This window comes from Eulemur rufifrons, chromosome 8, assembly GCF_041146395.1.
Source record: "Eulemur rufifrons isolate Redbay chromosome 8, OSU_ERuf_1, whole genome shotgun sequence".
Taxonomy (NCBI): Eukaryota; Metazoa; Chordata; class Mammalia; order Primates; family Lemuridae; genus Eulemur; species Eulemur rufifrons.
This window is the reverse complement of record NC_090990.1, coordinates 21,123,150-21,143,757: the sequence shown is the minus strand read 5'-3', so window position 1 is coordinate 21,143,757 and position 20,608 is coordinate 21,123,150. Positions and strand designations below refer to the sequence as shown.

General features: G+C 38.3%; 1 protein-coding gene and 2 non-coding genes across 12 annotated transcripts in view; 2 read left to right on the top strand and 1 right to left on the bottom strand.

Annotated features, from left to right (window-relative positions):
- The window catches only part of PUM1 (pumilio RNA binding family member 1), a 125,751-nt gene that overhangs the window by 9,411 nt on the left and 95,732 nt on the right, over positions 1–20,608 (top strand). The gene's annotated exons all lie outside the window — the stretch shown is intronic.
- LOC138391008 (U6 spliceosomal RNA) lies at positions 10,635–10,741 on the top strand. The gene has a single exon (XR_011234653.1). It is a non-coding gene; the product is annotated as a U6 spliceosomal RNA (small nuclear RNA).
- Positions 15,635–15,741, bottom strand: LOC138391011 (U6 spliceosomal RNA). Its single transcript, XR_011234655.1, has one exon. It is a non-coding gene; the product is annotated as a U6 spliceosomal RNA (small nuclear RNA).

The window sequence follows — 20,608 nt, the reverse complement described above, 5'->3', positions numbered from 1 at the left end:
ACTTAATCTCTGTACACACAGAATGACTCAATATAAAGTGATCCTATTGCCAGCTCATTTTGCCATACCACTGGGCTGCTATTCCTGCTTGGTAGACCTGATTCCTCAGCCTTTTTTTTTTCTTTTCTTTCTTTCTTTCTTTCTTTCTTTTTTTTTTTTTTGTAGAGACAGGGTCTTGCTCTTGCTCAGGCTGGTCTCGAACTCCTGACCTCAAGCAATCCTCCCCACTTGGCCTCCCAGAGTGCTAGGATTACAGGCGTGAACCACCACGCCTGGCCCTTTTTTAAAAAAATTTTTAAATGACCTTTTGGCATAACGGAACAAAGTTGGTTTTTTTTTTTTTTTTTGAGGCAGAGTCCTGCTCTGTCACCCTGGTTAGAGTGCCATGGTGTCAGCAACCTCAAACTCCTGGACTCAAGCAAGCAATCCTTCTGCCTCAGCCTCCCAAGTAGCTGGGACTACAGGCATGCGCCACCATGCCTGGCTAATTTTTTCTATATATTTTTAGTTGTCCAGCTAATTTCTTTTTATTTTTTAGTAGAGATGGGGTCTTGCTCTTGGTCAGGCTGGTTTCGAACTCCTGAGCTCAAACAATCTGCCCGCCTTGGCTTCCCAGAGTGCTAGGATTACAGGCGTGAGCCACCTCGCCCAGCCTGGAACAAAGTTTAAGATTATAATGGCAGGATGCTTCAACCAGTGAACTGGTGAAATAAAGAATGTCACAGGGTGTGATGCCGGCCAGCAGTGTTGAAGGAAGGGCAACTGTTTATTATACTAGGTACTTTTATATTTATTTCTGTTATAATTACTCCTATTTATGAGCAATCACTTTTACATTTCTATTAAAAAGTTCTTTTACCTTTTGAAGTTAGGATTTTCCTGACTGATGTAGCAAATCCTCTTAGTAGCTAAGTTTTTACCTCTTTTAATAATGAACTCTTTAAGCTGCGCTTAAATATATATATGATTGATATTTGAAATATTTAAGTTTTATTTTCTAAATATGAAACTTGATAGGTAATTAGTATGAGACTTTTTATTTTATTTATTTATTTATTTATTTTGTCTCTTGCTCTCTCACCCCAGGGGTAGAGTGCAGTGACCTCATTGTAGCTCACTGCAGCCTCCAACTCCTGGGCTTAAGTGATCCTCCTTCTTCAGCCTCCTGAATAGCTGGGACTATAGGCCTGTACCACCACTGCAGTGAGCCACCATGCGAATCCACATGAGACTTTTTAAATAAAAGTTTAAAAACATTTAGAGCTTGAGATCATGTGTTGAAGTGTTATGTAATATTTTAAAAAGCTTGTCTGGGTGAGGTGGCTCACACCTGTAATCCTAGCACTCTAGGAGGCCGAGGCGGAAGGATTGCTTGAGCTCAGGAGTTAGAGGCCAGCCTGAGCAAGAGCGAGACCCCATCTCTATTAAAAATAGAAAAAATTAGCTGAGTGTGGTGATGCTCACCTGTAGTCCCAGCTACTTGGCAGGCTGAGGCAGGAGGATTGCTTGAGCCCAGAAGTTGGAGGTTACAGTGAGCTGTGATCTGTCCCCCTGCACTCCATCCTGGGCAACAGAGTGAGACCCTGTCTCTAAAATAAATAAATAGATTAGATAGATAGATAGTATCTGGTATAGGTGGAAACTTTAAACCCCTTGTTTTTGGGCCAGATTGAGGTCTTTGGAGGAGAGTGAGGGAAGGAAGTCTCTTGAATTTTTGTTGATTGGCCTGTAAAATTATACCCATAGTAAACAGTTAAGACTGTGAATGTGGATCAGAATAGTAGAAAACACATCTTTCCACCTAAATGAGTTGTGTATTTAACAATGTTGCTTGCTTATTTTAACAATAATTTTTATAACTTAAGATTCTTTTCCTGAGTAGCTAAAGGTCAAGTCTTTGACTTGTGATTGTTTTATTCTCTTATTGTGAAATCTGTTTTCTTTGTAAACTGCTATGAGATAAAGTGAGTGATGAAATAGGAAAAGAATTTAAGGTTGATTGGCTGAACTGTGTCCTCTATACTGGATTATAAGGGACAGAATAGGTAAAGCTCTGCCCTGAGGGAAAGGGAATTTGGAGGACAGTTCCACAGAGTTTACTCACTTTCGCTTGCAGCCTTTTGGCACTACGATGTATTGGTGTCTACCATAAATTGGCAGCCTGTGGGTGATAATTCTGGATAGGCAGGCAAAATTCAGGTTATAAATACTCTCCTTGATTCTACTTGTACCTTTTTCTTTCACTTGGTATTGCCATCTTACAGTGGTATTCTGACACCCACCCTTACATGTCTGCCATTCTTATTCTCCAGTGCTGTGAGTTAATCCTTACACCTTGTGATTAACAGGAACTACTGTGTTAAACTGGGAGGGAGCTGAAATATTTTCCAAACTGGGGAGTTGGAGTCTTGTCATTCCCTGAAGATCCCTTTCTGTCATCCCTGCTGATAGACTCTGTTAGACCATGGATCTCTTGTCTTTCTCCGTAGATTGATTGCTTAGTTGCTGTAGCATTTAGTTAACATGCATTAAAGCTGAATAATGCATCTTTCATATTTTGTTTTCTCTTCATACCTGTACTCTTAGTGCCTTATTCATTATATTCAGAATTCATAAGGCTTAACATTGTGTCCTTGGTCAAAAGAATTCATCAGCAGGCCTTCTTTGACTATAACTGTAAGAGTTATCTTGTTCCAGTATAAAAAAAAGTGTTCAATCAGATGCCCTTCTTTAATGCTGTACAGTACTTGATTGTATATGCCTCCTAGATGGCAGCTTGCAGAAATTTGTGATACATCTTTACCTTGTGGGTTTTTTTTTTTTTTTTTTTTTGAGACAGTCTCACTCTGTCACCCTGAGTAGAGTGCCATGGCATCACTGTAGTTGACTGCAGCCTCAAACTCCCGGGCTCAAGCAATCCTCTGGAGTAGCTGGGACTACAGGCACGCCACAACGACAATCTAATTTTTCTGTTTTTTTTTTTTTTTTTTATTTTAATTTTTTTAAGACTAGTCAAGTGCAGTAGTGAGAAGAGGGGAAAGTACTAAAACAAGGAGTTCAATCTGTAACTGTGAACAATCAAGTGAGATAACTCACTACCTTCGAACCAACCTAATTTTCTATTTTTAGTAGAGATAGGGTGTCACTCTTGCTCAGGCTGGTCTTGAACTCCTGACCTCGAGCTATCCTCCCGCCTCAGCCTCCCAGAGTGCGAGGATTATAGGCGTGAGCCACAGCACCTGGCCTCCATGAGGTTCTTAATAATAAAAGAAAAACACAGCAGTTAGGAAGGGCTATGTTTCAAATTTCAGTTATGGATGTGATTGAAGTGCTTTGGAAACTATGTAATAAGATTTTGTTACTTGGCCGGGCGCGGTGGCTCACGCCTGTAATCCTAGCACTCTGGGAGGCCGAGGTGGGCGGATCCTTTGAGCTCAGGAGTTCGAGACCAGCCTGAGCAAGAGCGAGACCCCATCTCTACTAAAAATAGAAAGAAATTATATGGACAGCTAAAAATATATATACAAAAAATTAGCCGGGCATGGTGGCGCATGCCTGTAGTCCCAGCTACTCGGGAGGCTGAGACAGGAGGATCCCTTGAGCTCAGGAGTTTGAGGTTGCTGTGAGCTAGGCTGACGCCACGGCACTCACTCTAACCTGGGCAACAGAGTGAGACTCTGTCTCAAAAAAAAAAAAAAAAAAAAAAAAAGATTTTGTTACTTGTTTTTCATCACACTTTTCTGTATTTGCAGAAGAGACACATCTTTTGTACATGTGTCCAGTTTTCTCCTAGGCAACAGCATTTGCTGAATACTTTGTACAGGCTAAGGCTGAGTACAGAATTAGGTTTCTGGGTGTGTGGAAAGAATATTTAAAAAAGTTAGAATCTATCGAGATATTCACTCTTGTGAAATGACTAAAACACTCAAAGGGGAACAAAGAACTGACAGCACAATGCCTAGAGAGTAATAAGTGCTAAGAGTAGGGTAAACAATAGTTTTTTTTTTTTTGAGACATTTCTGATTCGCTCATCCTGATTTTTTTATGTTCGGTTTCTTTATCGTCTGGTTCTGGGTGTAGTAAAGAGGCATGGTGGGACTATGGCTTCAGCTCAGTGTGTGTCTGTGGACTGCTGTTGGCACTTTTGCTCCCTGCTATGAATAATGTGAGAAAAATGGAGGTCAGTGACTGCTATCGGGTCTGGTGAGTTTAATACTAGGGAATTTGGTTAAAGAACTTGGTCTTGGCCGTGCGTGGTGGCTCACGCCTGTAATCCTAGCACTCTGGGAGGCCGAGGCAGGAGGATCACTCGGGGTCAGGAGTTTGAGACCAGCCTGAGCAAGAGCAAGACCCTGTCTCTACTAAAAATAGAAAGAAATGATCTGGACAGCTAAAATTATATATATAGAAAAAAACTAGCTGGTCATGGTGGTGCATATCTGTAGTCCCAGCTACCCGGGAGGCTGAGGCAGAAGGATTGCTTAAGCCCAGGAGTTTGAGGTTGCTGTGAGCTAGGCTGACGCCACGGCACTCTAGCCAGGGTGACAGAGCAAGATTCTGTCTCAAAAAAAAAAAAAAGAATTTGGTCTTGAAGGATGTACATCTTGTTGGTGATAAAACCTGCAGTTGAAGTGTTTTTAGACTTTCTCCAGAGGAATGTTCTTATTTTTTTGTGTCATATTTTTTGATAATTGTTAATTTTTGTTGATAGCTTTACAAGGTTTAGCAGACTTACATTTGTCTATTGCTTTTAGTAAGTGCTCTTTTATGGTTGAAGTACCTTTCTTAGTATTTTTATGAGTCTCATCAGGAAAACTGTTTTAGGTTTCTGGAAATTAGGGGCCCTAAAAGTTTTTTTTTAAATAACAGCTTTGTTCATGTATAATTTATCCATTTAAAGTCTAAAATTCAGTGGTTTTTGGTATATTCATGGTTGTGCAACAATCATCACAATCAATTTTAGAACATTTTTGTTACCCCCAAAATCCTTTACCCAGTAGCAGACACTCCCTAGTTCTTAGGCAACCACCTGTCTATGAATTTGCCTATTCTGGACCTTTCATATAAATAACCATACAACAAATGGTCCTTTGTGACTGCCTTCTTTCATTTAGCATAATGTTTTAAGGGTTCAAGCATATTGTAGTATGTATCAGTACTTCCTTTCTTTTTATTTCAGAATAATATTCCATTGTATACATCTACCACATTTTATTTACCCATTTATCAGTTAATGGGCCTTTCCTTTGTTTCCATTTTTTTTTTGGCTATTAATGATAATGCTGCTATGAACATTTGTGTTCATGTTTTTGTGTGGACATATGCTTTCATTTCTCTTGGGTGCCTGAAGATTTTAAAGGGCGCATAAATCTCCAATACACAGATTAAAAAAATAACAAATTTCTTCACTGGTGCCAGTGCCCTTTAAAAATGGGGGATGGGAGGATTAGTTTGTCTACCACCATACACTGGATTTGGAACTTTTCCAATCAACAAGTTTTACTGGGGCCTGTGAAAACTTTGTTTTCTCTCTGTGAAGAAATTTGTAGGTTAACTGTAAGTAAACTTGTTTACAACCGTGGGAAGAAGAATGCTTAAACTACAGAGAACAGGTGTTTTCAGGGAGCTGCACTCTTTAGATGGCATGGATATACAGTCAATTGATCTGCTAATGACAAATAATTTTTCTCTATTAAAGCAAGTTCCCTAAGGACTTTAACAAGGGAACAGTTATTAACCTACTTCTAGTTATTGTATGTATTTAAAAGCACCAAACCTGCTATTAATTAAAAAATGTTCTTTAATTTGTTAAGAGTTTATTCATTCAAATTGTTCTTTTTCCCCCAGTTGCCCCAAATTAGGGAGATACTACTTTTAAGGGTGAGAAGCCTTAGGAAATCCAGAACAATAACATAAATATATTGTTTTCTTTGAAGAAATGTAGTTTCATGAAAGTAGGAGGGAATTAAAAAAAAATTGTTTCAAACAAGTCTGGCAAGGTGGTGTGCATCTGTAGTCCCAGCTACTTGGGAGGCCGAGGATCGCTTGAGGCTGTTTGAGGCTGCAATGCCCTACAAAACCCCTGAAAACAGCCACTTCAGTCCAGCCTGGGGAACACAGCGAGACCTAACCTCATAAAAACAAAACAAAACAAAACAAAAAAAAGAAAGAAAATTGTTTCAAAATGAGGATTTCAGTGCCTATTGATATACAGATGGGTGCTGAGGTGGGGCTACAATGTGTTTGGAGAGTAACTGTGTATCAGATACAGTTCCTTCGTTTGTTAATTTATTGTCTAAAAAACGAGCTTTAAGCTCTGTTCATTAAGAGTGATGTACATGGATTAAGGACTGGGAGAGTATGCTGCAAAATATTGTTTATATTTGTATGGGTGGGGAGATTACAGGTAATTTGAACTTTTGTACTTTTTGTATCTTCCAAATTTCAGGCTGATCTGAAGGTAGTGAATTATCTCGGTTGATTGTTCACAGTCAGTTACAGATTGAACTCCTTGTTCTACTACTTTGCCTCCTCCTCACTACTGCACTTGACTAGTCTAAAATAAAAAAAGAAAAAAAGAGAGAAAAAAAAACAAATTTCAGATGGCACCTTGGAAATTATTTAACTTTTCTCCCCCCAGTGCAGTGATCTCTTTTACATTAATTATTTCTCATTTATTTATTTATTTATTTGAGACAGGGTCTCACTCTCTTGCCCCTCAGCCTCCCAAGTAGCTGGAACTACAAGGGCGCATCACCATGCCTGGCTGTTTTTTCTGTTTTTAGTATTTAGTAGAGATAGGGGTGGGTGGGTAGGGTCTTACTCCTGACCTCAAGCCGTCCTTCTACCTCCTTGGCCTCCCAGAGTGCTAGGATTACAGGTGTGAGCCACCCCACTCAGCCAATTATCTGTTTAAAAAAAAAAAAAAAAGTTAATAGGCCAAGTGTGGTGGCTCACGCCTATAATCCCAGCTCTTTGGGAGGCTGAGTGAGAGGATGGATGGAGGCCAAGAGTTCAAGATCAAGCTGGGCAATATAGTGAAACTCCATCTCTGCCCCCCCACCCAAAAAAACCCCCAAAAAACAAAACAGAAAAAAAAATTAGCCACGTGTGGTGATGCTCAACCTATAGTCCTGGCTGCTCCGAATGCTGAGGTAAGAGGATTGCTTGAGCCCAGATGTTCTAGGTTACAGTGAGCTATGATCATGTCACTGTACTCTAGCCTGGGTGACAGAGTGAGACTCTGTCTCTTAAAGAAAAGTTAGTAAATGCGTTGAACATAGGTTGCTGGGATAGGTTGAGTGTGTCTGATGCGATCTAGAGGTAGTTTTATTTTAGTATTGAGTGCTCCCTTTATCTAAAAGTAATAATGACACACACTCATAAATAAGCTGTTTGCTTGAACTGTTCTAATCTTTTTACATGGTTTGAACCACCAAGAACTTTGTTTTTATCATTCCCATTTTTTTGAAGTATAATTTCCATTCACTTTTCTAGAGGATAATTTTTCTTTAGTCCTCAAGGATTCAGCTCCTTTGATGGGCTTTGATGGAGGTGGTGGGGCAACACTACAGATCTTAATGGGGATGGGGCTGCTTCCTGACCACCTTGCTGTGAATGGCACAGCTCACAGTAGTGTAGCTTCACATACAGCTTGGGAAGCATGTAGGCGTTGAAGACACTAAAGATTCGGTATCTTTAGTATCATGAAGATAATAAAGTATCTTCAGAGGTGGTCCCTGATGGCTGTGGCCTCTACTATGTTTCCAATGATGAACTTCTTAATGGCCTTGTCCTTAGACAACGTAAGATGCAGTTCCTGCAGTGAATAGGCTTTACGTGGCCATGGCCCTTTTTGGCATGACCATTATTCCTTCTTTTCTTTATGGATGAAGAAATGTAGGGTTAAAAAATGGTGTACTATGTTTTAAGATCTCACAGTTGATACATGATGAAGGTGCCTAGCTCTTGCTGTTGCACAGACCAGTCTGTTTTGGAGATGTACTGTCCTGTGTCATGGATTAGTTAACTTTTCCCTAACACACATAACACATTTTAAAGCCCTACTTGCTGCGCATACCTTTATTACTTAGGGATACTAGTAACAGTTTATAGTTTACATGTCTGATTATTTGGAGCTCAGTATTTGGTGTATAATAGGTGCTCAGTGAATGACATGATACTTTTCAAAACTGAACTTATTAGCTTGCTTCATTTCCTATACTGTATTCTGTTTCCGTGGATGGCATCTCCATAATGGCAAATTACGAGCTAGACTAGATTCCTACCTCCTGCTCCTTCCTGCAACAGTTCCAAGGTTATGTCCATGTTGTCTTTATTGATAGGCTCATTAATCTTGCCTGGACATTTATAATAGTCTTCTCTCTGGCTTCCCTGATCTCCCTTTTTCTTCCTTCTAATTATTTTCTGTGCTGCTGCTAAACTGATGTTTCCGAAGACACAATCTGCTTCTGTCTCACCCTTGTTTTTTGGGGGGTGTGTGTGTCTTCCTAATGCTTTTGGGATAACTTCCAAACTCTTCGTTGTGGCATAGTAGGCCTTTCATGTTTTGGCCCAGCTTACCTCTCCAGTCTTCTTTACTCCATTTGAGCTATACTGAAGTATTTGTAGCTTTGTGAACACATATGCTATTTTTATAGTTTGTGCAGTTTCTCAACACAGTTGTGCTATTTTTATTGAGTTTTCTCAACTTGGAATTCCCTTTCCTCATTATTCACCTAGCAAACGCCTCATCTTTCCAGTTTCAACTTAAAGTATCTTCATCTCTGGTAAACATTGCCCTTTAGTTTTCTCCAAGGTTGGGTCCCTTCCTTTGGTGCCACTGTTGTGTTTGGTACATATCTTATTGACACATTTAGCTTCCTGTGTTGGAGTAGAATATGTTTTTTCCTTCACCATTGGGTGCTAGGAAGCTGTTTCAGTAAAGTGATTCTTGGGCTTAAGTCCAGACAGACCTACCGAATCAAAATCTCCAGTGATGAGACAAAGTTCATGTATTTTTTTTTCACCCCTTAATGTTTTCTGGTAATTGTAATGTGCATCTTGATTAGAACCACTGTGATGGTTCCTTTTTTTATGTTTTGTTTTATTTTATTTCAGAGTATTATGGGGTATGAACGTTTTGGTTACGTAAATTGCTTTTGTACAGTTTGAGTCAAAGTTATAAGTGTGCTCATGTGATGGTTCCTTTTGAAGAATCTTTTAGCTTTGTATCTCCAACACCTGGCACATAATATGTACCTTGTAAATGATGACTGAATATATAATATTATGTCATCAAGGTGTATTGAAGAGACTTACTGAATGGAGTGTTTGATTTTGAAGAGTACTGAGATGTCATTTTGAATTGATGAAGTACACAGTGTAACAGAATATAGGGTCTTGAATACTGAGAATGTTCAGGTTTGAAGATAAGGAGCCAGTCAGCATTGGTTGAAGGGCTATATCAAGGAACCTTTAAGGTTTTTCTATCAGCTCTGGTTTTATGCTTGTTATGCCTTTTTTTTTCATTTAAAATTTTGACTTTCATTTGCATCTTGTGGCAAAAAAGAAAAAAAAAATAAAAATAAATAAAAAAAAAAAATAAAATAAAATTTTGACTTTCCTAAAACCATATCAGAGATAGGCAGACAGAAGAGGCTGTAGGAATAAGTTTTACTTTCCTTAATTTGTAAGATACTGGAACTTTGTTTCTATTCCCAGTTACATCACATATTAGGAAACTGCCATACTGTTTCAGCCTAATATAGTTTCAAGGTTAATGTCTATTCTGGAATGTTTGAAGTTTCTGTTGGGACCTAGTATAAAGTACAGGCAGTATGAATTTTAAAGTACAAAATTTTCGTTCTGTATTATGGTTATATGTTCTGTTCTAAAGTGGAATTTTAAAACAGCTTTGTTGAGATATAATTCACATACCATGAATAGAATCCACCCATTTAAAGTGTACTGTTGTATTTATTGAGTGTTTTTTTTTAGTATATTCCCAGAGTTGTGTAACCAGCACCACAAACAGTTTTAGAATATTTTCATCACACCAAAAAGAAACCCTGTACCCTTTCTGCCCAGAATGGAATTTATTTTTGATAGTATGTGATTATTTTAAAACAATTTTAATACTAATCTGTTTTTCAGAGTTAACTACTTTTATCAGTTTAGTTCATTTCCTTCCAGACTTTTTGTGTGCATACATAAACACATACAGATTGATGAATGTTTGTGTAGTTTAAAACAAAACGGGATATTTTCTCTACTTGTATAAATGTATTATACATACATGTGTGTGCATGTTTGTGGTAGTCTATTCCTCCCTAATACATTGCGACCGCCCTTTCCAGGTGAATAAATAACCTGTGTATCATTTTTTAAAGGACATAGAGATACAGTGCAGTTGTCCATTGGTATCTGCAGGGGATTGGTTTCAGAACCCTCCAACTCCAAGGATATTCAAGTCCCTTACATAAAATGGCATTGTATTTGCATATAACCTATACATATCATTCTGTATACCTAGATTACTTATAATTAACAATGCTATGTAAATAGTTGCTATGCTGTATTTTAAAGATGTTTTATTTTTATTTTTTAAATTTTTTAAAATTTCTGTTACTTTTGTGCTCACTTCGGCAGCACATACACTAAAATTGGAATGATACAGAGAAGATTAGCATGGCCCCTGCGCAAGGATGACACGCAAATTCGTGAAGCGTTCCATATTTAAAAAAAAAATAAATTTCTGTTAATTTTAAGCCGTGGTTGGTTAAATTTGTGTATAGAACCCATGGTTATGGAGGGCTGACAGTAACTTATTTTAACCAATTTATCTCAGGTTGATGGACTTTTAAATTGTTTTCAGTTTTTGACATTCTAAACAATGCTGTAGGGCCATGCAGTGCCTATAATCCTAGCGCTCTGGGAGACTGAGGGTGGTGGCAGGGGGCTTGCTTGAGCTCAGGAGTTCAAGACTAGCCTGAGAAAGAGTGAGACCCTGTCTCTTAAAAATATAAATGCTGTAGTAAACAATTTTATAGTCATATCTTCATATTCTAGAGTCATTTCTATAAAATAAATTCATAGAGGTGAAATCTGCAGATCAAACAAAAATATACATTTAAAATTTGGGTACATACTTCCAGATTGCTTTCAAAATAGGTTATACCAATTTAAAGTTCCACCAACTTGGCTCGAGCGTTTTTTTTTGGTCTATTTTTTTCTGTTAGTGTATTCATTATTAATTAATATTAAGATTAAAAAGAGTACTTTTGTATGTCTTTTAACTTTGTTGTGTGTTTTGCAATTAACAGAGTTTTAAAATGTGTGTAGTTGAAGTGTTAGTCTTTGGTTTTGACTTTTATAACTTGCTCTTAGGCTATCCCTGTCCCAAACTCCTGTGAATTTTTAATTTAAACTTTTTTTTTTTTTTTTTTTTTTTTTTAGAAATAAGGTCTTGCTGTCACCTAGAGTGTGTTGATGCGATCATAGCTCACTGTAACCTTGAACTCCTGGGTTCAAGCAATCCTCCTGCCTTAGCCTCTGGAGTAGCTAGGACTATAGGCATGTGCCACTACACCTGGCTGATTTTCTTTTTTCTTTTCTTTTTTTTGGTAGAGACATGGTGGGGTGGGGGGGCGGGGGTCTCATTATGTTGCCCAGGCTGGTCTTGAACTCCTGGACTCCTGGGATCTTCCCACCTCCACCTCCTGAAGTGCTGGGATTACAGGAGTGAACCACTATGCCTGGCCTCCTTGGCTCTTTTAAATTTCCCCCAGTAGCAACCACCGCTTTTCTGTCTAAATCCAGACTCTCGCTTGCTGTGTCACTCCAGGTAGAGTGCCATGTTGTCGTTATAGTTCACTGCAACCTCAAACTCCTGAAGGCTTAAGGTGTCCTCATGCCTCAGCCTTTGGAATAGCTGGGCCTACAGGCATGTGCCACTGCACCTGGCTAATTTTTCTATTTTTTAGTAAAGAAAGGGTCTCGCTGTTGCTCAGGCTGAATTCCTGGCTTCAAACAATCTTCTCTCCTTGGCCTTCCATGATGTGAAGATTACAGGCATGAGCTACTGCACTTGGCCCCAGATTTTAATTGCTGCGTTTTAATGATACTTGGAATGACATTTAGATAATTATTGTTATTTCTAGAGTCACAGGTATGTCCCATTTGCCAAAGTTTTGCACACCCGGTTCTATTTGCTTGACTCCCTCTTGTCTCAGGTATCCATTAGCATTGTGTGCTTACCTTCTTCATGCCCTTTGCTTGGATGCCACCTCAGGAAGGGCTCCATCCCACACTCTGTCCCCCTTCTCTGCATTAATTTTCTCAATAGCCTTTATCACCATTTGGCAATTTTCCTGTATTTTCCAAAATGTTTACAATGAGCGCTTACTATTTTTAGAATTCAAAAATACCTAAAAGCCATTATGGGTTTTTTTTTTTTTTTTTACCTTTAAATCATATTTGACTTTTAAATCAAGTTTCAAACATTGTTCCATGGCACTCATAGTCTCTAAGTTTAAAACCTGATAAAGTTGATATACTTAAAGTCCCTTTCAACCCCAGGAGGGAAAACTACTTCCATGCTTCATGGCATCACAGTAATACAAACTACAAGGCAAGAAACTAAAGATAGTAACTTCTCAAAAAGGAGGAGATGAAGATTTCCTGTTTGCTTAACAGTCAGGTGGAATTCTATAAAGAATTAAACCAACCACACAAACTAATACATACCAGTGACTAAAAGATCATTAAGCTCTGCTTTTACCATTATGTCCTATTTCTTAATTGAGAGTCAGTGATATTTTGATTAGCACCATACATTTTTTTTAATCCAGAGGAGGTAGAACTTATTAAAATAATTTCTCCCACAGATGTGGGAGATTTGGATTTATGTATTATGTTTTCATTTAGGATCATAAAGTCCAGAATGAGCTATTCGATTGTATGCAGTAGCTGCCCTCTTAATTGTATTACTGTGGTTTATCTGGGTACATTAACACATTGTGAGTTCCTTATTTGCTTGCGTATTACAGACAAAAGAATGTTGAAATGGGGAGTGAGGGTTGATGTTTAGGCTGCTGAATGGAAGAAGGCCTTTTTCTAGACCTCTGGGCTGACTACCTTTAGATGGAGTAAGCTCCTTTTCCTGTATCAGCTATATCGTAGCAGTAATACTGGACTGTTCAACTTGAGAAACTTTCTCTGAGAAGTGTTAGAGTATTAAAAGAGATTGCCTTTGTTAACACACCAGAGTTTATTCCCTTTACATCTAAAAATATATTAATCAGCTTTTCAGATAGTTAAAAAAAGGGTAAGTTTTACTGGTATTGAATATAATTCTGTTTTTCAATATTGTAAGTGAACTAAAGACTCTTTCCATGGCCTAATTCCATTCTGTGTGTCCTCATAAACAGTGATTAAAAAATCAGAAGCCAAGTGTGGTGGTGTCTGTCTGTAGTTCCAGCTACTCAGGAAGCTGAGGAGGGAGAATTGCTTGAGCCCAGGAGTTGGAGGCTGCAGGGTGGTGTTTTTTCCAACCATTAAAAATAATGGCTTGGCTGGGCAAGGTGGCTCACGCCTGTAATCCTAGCTCTCTGGGAGGCCAAGGCGGGTGGATCTTTTGAGCTCAGGAGTTCGAGACCAGCCTGAGCAAGAGCGAGACCCCGTCTCTACTAAAAATAGAAAGAAATCAGCTGGACAACTAAAAATATATAGAAAAAAATTAGCTGGGCATGGTGGCACATGCCTGTAGTCCCAGCTACTTGGGAGGCTGAGGCAGAAGGATCGCTTGAGCCCAGGAGTTTGAGGTTGCTGCGAGCTAGGCTGACGCCATGGCACTCACTCTAGCCTGGGCAACAGAGCGAGACTCTGTCTCAAAAAAAAAAAAAAATGGCTTTTAGGTATTTTTGAATTCTAAAATCAATAAATGCCCACCGTAAATATTGGAAAGTATAGAAAGTCTAAGAAATCATAAAAATAGGCTGGGCATCATGGCTTACACCTGTTGGCCTAGCATTTTGGGAGGCTGAGGCAGGAGGATTGCTTGAAGCTAGGAGTTTAAGATTAGCTTGAGCAACATAGTGAGACCTCAGCTCTACAATAAATAGAAAAATTAGCCAGGCGTGGTGATGTGCGCCTGTAGTCCTAGCTACTTGGGAGACTGAGGCAGGAGGATCACTTGAGCCCAGGAGATTGAGGTTGCAGTGAACTATGATGACGCCACAGCACTCTAACCTGGGCAGCAGAGCGAGACTCTGTCTAAAAAAAAAAAAAAAAAAAGATATAATATTCAAGGAACCAAGCAATCAACCACCAACTGTAATTCAACCTTCTACCAGAATCTACCATTAGTTTACATTTTATAATGTCCCTATCTAGTGTTTTTACTCAAAACAGAAAAAAATATAAATAAACGATCATACTATATTTAGGGATAGGAAAATCTATTCTTTGGTCTTCATACAAGAATAACAGGGATGATTGCTTCTTGCGCCTTGTTTGTTTTTAATCTGATGGGCAATGTGAATTTTCACTGATCATTTCCCTGTTATGGATAACTGCCAGAGAGGTTAGAGCTAAATTTAGCTCATTTCTAGCACATTTATAGGACATAATTGCCTATGTTTTGTAGACTAGGCTTTTCTCATTTTCCCTTTGCCTTAGTTTTCTCACTAGTGGAAGTGACTTGATTTTGTAAATCATTTTAAATCCTTTGTGGAACAAGTTGAGATACAAGAAAAACATTTTTATTGTATTTTTAAGTTTTTAAAAATTATTTTATTTTTATTTTTGAGACAGAGTCTCACTCTGTTGCCTAGGCTAGAGTGCCGTGGCGTTAGCCTAGCTCACAGCAACCTCAAACTCCTGGGTTCAAGCAATCCTCCTGCATTGGCCTCCCAGAGTGCTAGGATTACAGGCGTGAGCCACTGCGCCCGGCCTTATTTTATTTTTAAGCTAAAAAAATTATAAAAAAATTTTTTTTGAGATAGGGTCTTCCTCTGTTGCCTGGGCTAGAGTGTAGTAGCCTCATCATAGCTCACTGCAACCTTCAACTCCTAGACTCGAGATCCTCCTGTCTCAGCCTCCCAAGTAGCTGGGACTATAGGCGTGTGCCACCACACCTGGCAAATTTTTCTATTTTTTGTAGAGACAGGGTCTTGCTGTGTTGTCCAGGCTGATCATGAACTCCTGGCCTCAAGCAGTCTTCCCACCTCAGCCTCCCAAAGTGCTGAGATTACAGGTGTGTGTGAGTGCACCCAACCAAAATAGAAAAACATTTCTGTAATTATGTAGTATTCTGTCTTTCTTTGGTCTCATATTAAATATTTCATGACAGAAAGTTTATGCACTTTTAAGGATATATATATAGAATATTCCATTTTATTTATAGCCTCATTTTTTGTATAATATTTCCTAATATTGATCCTTTAGTTTTCTAAATATTTGCTGTTATAGGTGGTGCTGTAATGAATATTTTTGTTCATAAATACTTGCAGTTTGAATTATTTTCTTCACTTAGTTTCTTAGAATGGTAGAGAGCAAGTTAGTCCTTTATTATAGTGCTATCCACCTCTGGTGTATTTTTTTTATTTTTTAAATTTTTTATTCATTTTCTTTTTTAAATATGGAACGCTTCACGAATTTGCGTGTCATCCTTGCGCAGGGGCCATACTAATCTTCTCTGTATCGTTCCAATTTTAGTATATGTGCTGCCGAAGCGAGCACTTTATTCATTTTTTTTTTAACTCTTTTTTTTTTTTTTTTTTTTTTTGGAGACAGAGTCTCACTCTGTTGCCCAGGCTAGAGTGAGTGCCGTGGCGTCAGCCTAGCTCACAGCAACCTCAAACTCCTGGGCTCAAGCGATCCTCCTGTCTCAGCCTCCCGAGTAGCTGGGACTACAGGCATGCACCACCATGCCCGGCTAATTTTTTGTATATATATTTTTAGCTGTCCATATAATTTCTTTCTATTTTTAGTAGAGATGGGGTCTCGCTCTTGCTCAGGCTGGTCTCGAACTCCTGAGCTCAAACGATCCGCCCACCTCGGCCTCCCAGAGTGCTAGGATTACAGGCGTGAGCCACCGCGCCCGGCCTTTATTCATTTTTTTAATTAAAAGCCAGTCAGATTTAGCAGTGGGGGATTGTATACCAACTTTAGTGACACTAATGTTATAAGTTCTGATAACCCACTACCATTGGACCAGCCCCTTGTGTATATATTTTTTCTATTTATTATTAAGACATACTTTACATATGGTAAAATTCATCATTATTTAGTATACAGTTTTGTAGGTTTGGACAAATGCATATAGACTTGTCAGCACCACAATCAAGGTACAGAAGAGTCATCAGTCCCTCAAAATTCCATGCTGCCTGTTTGTAGTGAACTCCTACCTCTGATTTTAGCCACTGGTTAACCATTAGTCTGTTTTCAGATTCTGTGGTTTTGCCTTTTTCAAAATGTCGTATACTATAAATGGAATCATATAGTGTATAGCTTTTGAATCTGATTTCTTTCACTTAGCCAAATGCATTTGAGATTCTCTGTTGTGTGTAACAGTAGGTTGGTCCTTTTTGTTGCCAAGTAGTATGTCATTAAATGGTGTTTATCCATTTTCTGTGCTTAATTTTCATTCTCTTGTTTGGCTGGAGTGCTTGCTACAGTTATTACTTGAAAGGGAGCAAGTAGGTGGTATATTTTATTACTTTTTTTAATATCTTGTGTTTCTATAGCCTTCATACATGGAAGACATTGTATCCAGATAAAAATTTTTGAGCCATAGACTATATATCTTAATTCATTGTCTTCAACATGTAGTGCTTTAGAGAACTGAGGATGAGCTTTGTGCGTGTGTGTGTGTGTGTGTGTGTGTGTGTGTGTTTTTCTCAGCTGGTATCCTTAAAGAATTCTCCAACTTTAGGACAGTTTGGTCAGGATGTGATTTTTGCTTCCTATATGGGTGATACCTTTACATCTGTATGGTTTTGTAATTTGAGAAAGGTTTCTATGGTTATGTATTTGGTTATTTTAGTTTTTTGTTTAGAAACTATCATTTTTCAGTTAGATCTTTGTTATTTCTTCATAGCAATTGTCTTTTTAAAATTAACATTTTGATTTAGCTAATTGTTGGTTCATGTGCAGTTATAAGAAATAATACAGAATTCCCTTGAACACTTTGCCCAGTTTCCCCCAGTGATGCCATTTTGCAAAACTGTGTGTAATCACAGCAAGGATTGTAGACATTGATACAATCTACTCAGTCTTATTCAGATTTCCCAGTTTTATTTGTACTCATTTGTGTATGTGTATTAAGTTCAATATAATTTCTTCACCTGTGTAGGTTCATATATTCATCACCACAGTCAAGATGCTGAACAGTGGCAAAACCACAAGGGACCCTTGTGTTATCCGTTATATAAACGTACCCAGTTTTCTATTGCCTCAGCTCCCTTTCCCTCCCCGTGTCTCTAACCCCTGGCAACCACTAATTTATCCTCCATTTCTACAATTTTGCAATTTTAAAAATGTTATATAAATGGAATCATACAGTATGTAACCTTTGGGGATTGGCTTTTTTTGTTTAGCATAATTTCCTGGAGAGTTAGCCAAGCTGTTGCACGTATTAATAGTTTGTTCCTCCTCCTCTCCCCTTTTTTTTTTGGGTTAAAGAGATGGTGTCTTGCTTTGCTGCCCAGGCTGCCCTCAACTCCTGGGCTCATGTGAACCTCTTGGCTCAACCTCCTGAGTAGCTGGGACCACTGCTCCTGGCAGTTTGTTCCTTTCTGTTGCTGCTTAGTAGTATTCCTTGGTATGGATATACCATAGTTTGTTTAGCTTGTTGAAGGATATATGGGCTGATTCTAGCTTTTAGTTATTACAAATAAAGGTGCCGTGAACATTCATTTACAAGTCTTTGTGTGAACATAAGTTTTCATTTCTCTTGGATAACTGCCCAGAGTGCATTTGCTGGGTAGTATTAGTTGCCTGTTTACTTTTTTAAGGAATTGCCAGACTTTTCCAGAGTGGCAGTACCATTTTACATTCCCACCAGCAGTGTTTGAATGATCCAGTTTTTCTGTGCCCTCATCAGGATTTGTTGGTGTTACTATTTTTTATTTAAGCATTCTGATAGATGTGTAATACTTTCTCATTGTGGTTGTAATTTGCATTTTCTTGATGGCTAACGATGTTAAACATCTTTTCATGTGAGCAATATCTTTTTTAAAAATGTGTGGTTGTACTCGTCTCAGTTTCATATGACCTTAATTATTAGTCAGAGTACTAAATTCCACTTGTTAGGTTTTTTCCTTTTCCCTTTATCCTGATAACATTTGTGGAAGTTCCATTGTGCAAGTTCCTAAGTGTGATAAGAGATTTTTTGTTTAGTTTATAGATCAGTATTAACTTAGCACATATTCACTAGAAGATTTTTAGGAATTTTAAATCAGGCCATAGCAAACTATGGCCTGTGGGCCAAATCTGCCTTGCTGTGTGTCCATGTATGGTCCTTGAGCTAAGAGTGGTTTTTATAATTTAAAAATGTTGAAAATAAAAACAAAAAAAACCCCCCAAAGAGTATGTGACAAAGACCCTACCTAACCCACAAAACCTAAATTATTTACTGTCTGGTCTGCTAACAGAAAATACAGACTCCTGTGTTTTTGTTTTTGTTTTTAATGACTGCTTTATTGAGATATTATTCATGTACCATGAAATCACAATTCAGTGGTTTTTTTTGAGACAGAGTCTCGCTCTGTTGCCCGGCCTAGAGTGCCGTGGTGTCAGCCTAGCTCACAGCAACCTCAAACTCTCCTGGGCTCAAGCGATCCTACTGCCTCAGCCTCCCAAGTAGCTGGGACTACAGGCATGTGCCACCATGCCCAGCCAATTTTTTATATATATATATATATATATATATATATAGCTGTCCAAATCATTTCCTCCTATTTTTAGTATAGACAGGGGTCTCGCTCTTGCTCAGGCTGGTCTCGAACTCCTGACCTCTAGCGATCCTCCCGTTTCGGCCTCCCAGAGTGCTAGGATTACAGGCGTGAGCCACCATGCCCGGCCTTCAGTGGTTTTTAATATATTCACAGCATTGTGCAGCTACCATCACTACAGGTTAAGTATCCCTAATCTGAAAATCTGAAATCCGGAACACTTCAAAATTTGAAACTTTTTGCACATTGACATGACTTACAGGAAATGCTCGTTGGAACATTTTGGATTTTGGATTTTCAGATTGGGATGCTCAGCTGGTAAGTATGATATAAATACACCAAAATTCAAAGAAATCAGAAATGTAAAACACTTCTGATCTTTAAGCATTTTGAATAAGGGAAACTTAACCTGTATCTAATTCTAGAACATTTTTAGCACTCTCAAAAGAAACCCACACTCAGAAGCAGTCATTGTCCATTCCACTCTTTCCTCAGTCCCTGGCAAACACTAATCTCTTTGCATTTGCTTATTCTGGACATTTCATATAAATGGAATCACACAGCTGTGTGGCCTTTTATGGCTGGCTTTTTTCACTCAGAGTAATGTTTTTAAGTTTCATGCATGTTGCAGCATTTATCAATACTTCATTTCTTTTTATGGCTGAATAACATTTCATTGTATGGATATACAATATTTTTATCCATTCATCAATTGATGGACATTTGGGTTTCTTTTGTTTTCAGTTATTTTTTAATCTTTGTTCTTTTCCTCTGGATCGAGTTTTTCTAAGGTTTGTTTGCATTATTTATTTGTTTACTGCTCTTTATTGCCTAGTGGATTTTAATTTTGCTGTGAATTTTTATATTTTCTGTGTCTTTCCCAGTCTTTTTATTTTTAAAATAAAATAATGTTATACTTGTCTCAACCTGTTTTTTTGCTAATAATAGCTTTCTATTTCTGCTTCAGAGAAGCTCTCTTACATCCTGTTGAGGATTTCCAATAGTGTTCTAAATATGTCTATGTCTGTATATCTATGTTTATTTTCTTCTCCAATAGTAAATAATTTTCAGAGGTCTTCTAGATCTTCAGGATGAGATTTCCTTTCCCTCGTTAAGCAGTTTTCTCCCTGTAGTCTCATGATGATTTATTTCCTTTTCAGCATCCGTGAATTAACAGAGAAGAATCCTCATGTTTGCCCACAGATGGGGCTGTGTGGGTTGTTGTTACATCTTCAGATATACAGCTGAAGTGGCAGGGTAATATGCATAGCTCCTTCTCTAGTTCTGGGTTTCTAGCGGGCTTTCATCTAGAGCAGCTTTGTTGGCTCTGGATGGAGCTTTTTTTTTCTTTTATTACCCGAGTAGTTGGATAACCCCAAATATATTTTGATTCCTAACACAGTACACTGGTTCAGAGTCAGACTCAAGTCCGCCTACCCGTGTAACCTTGAGCAAGTTATTTAACCTTTCCCTGCCTCAGTTTCTGCCTCTGTTAAAGAAAGGGGGAGAATGGAGAATAATTAGGAATTATCTCATAGTTTCAGAATTAAATAATGCACAACATCCAGGAAGTAGTCAATAAGTACTAGCTATTACAAATGGCATAGAAGGCTCATCCTGTCTCTGTTCTTTTTCACAATACTGTCCCTGTG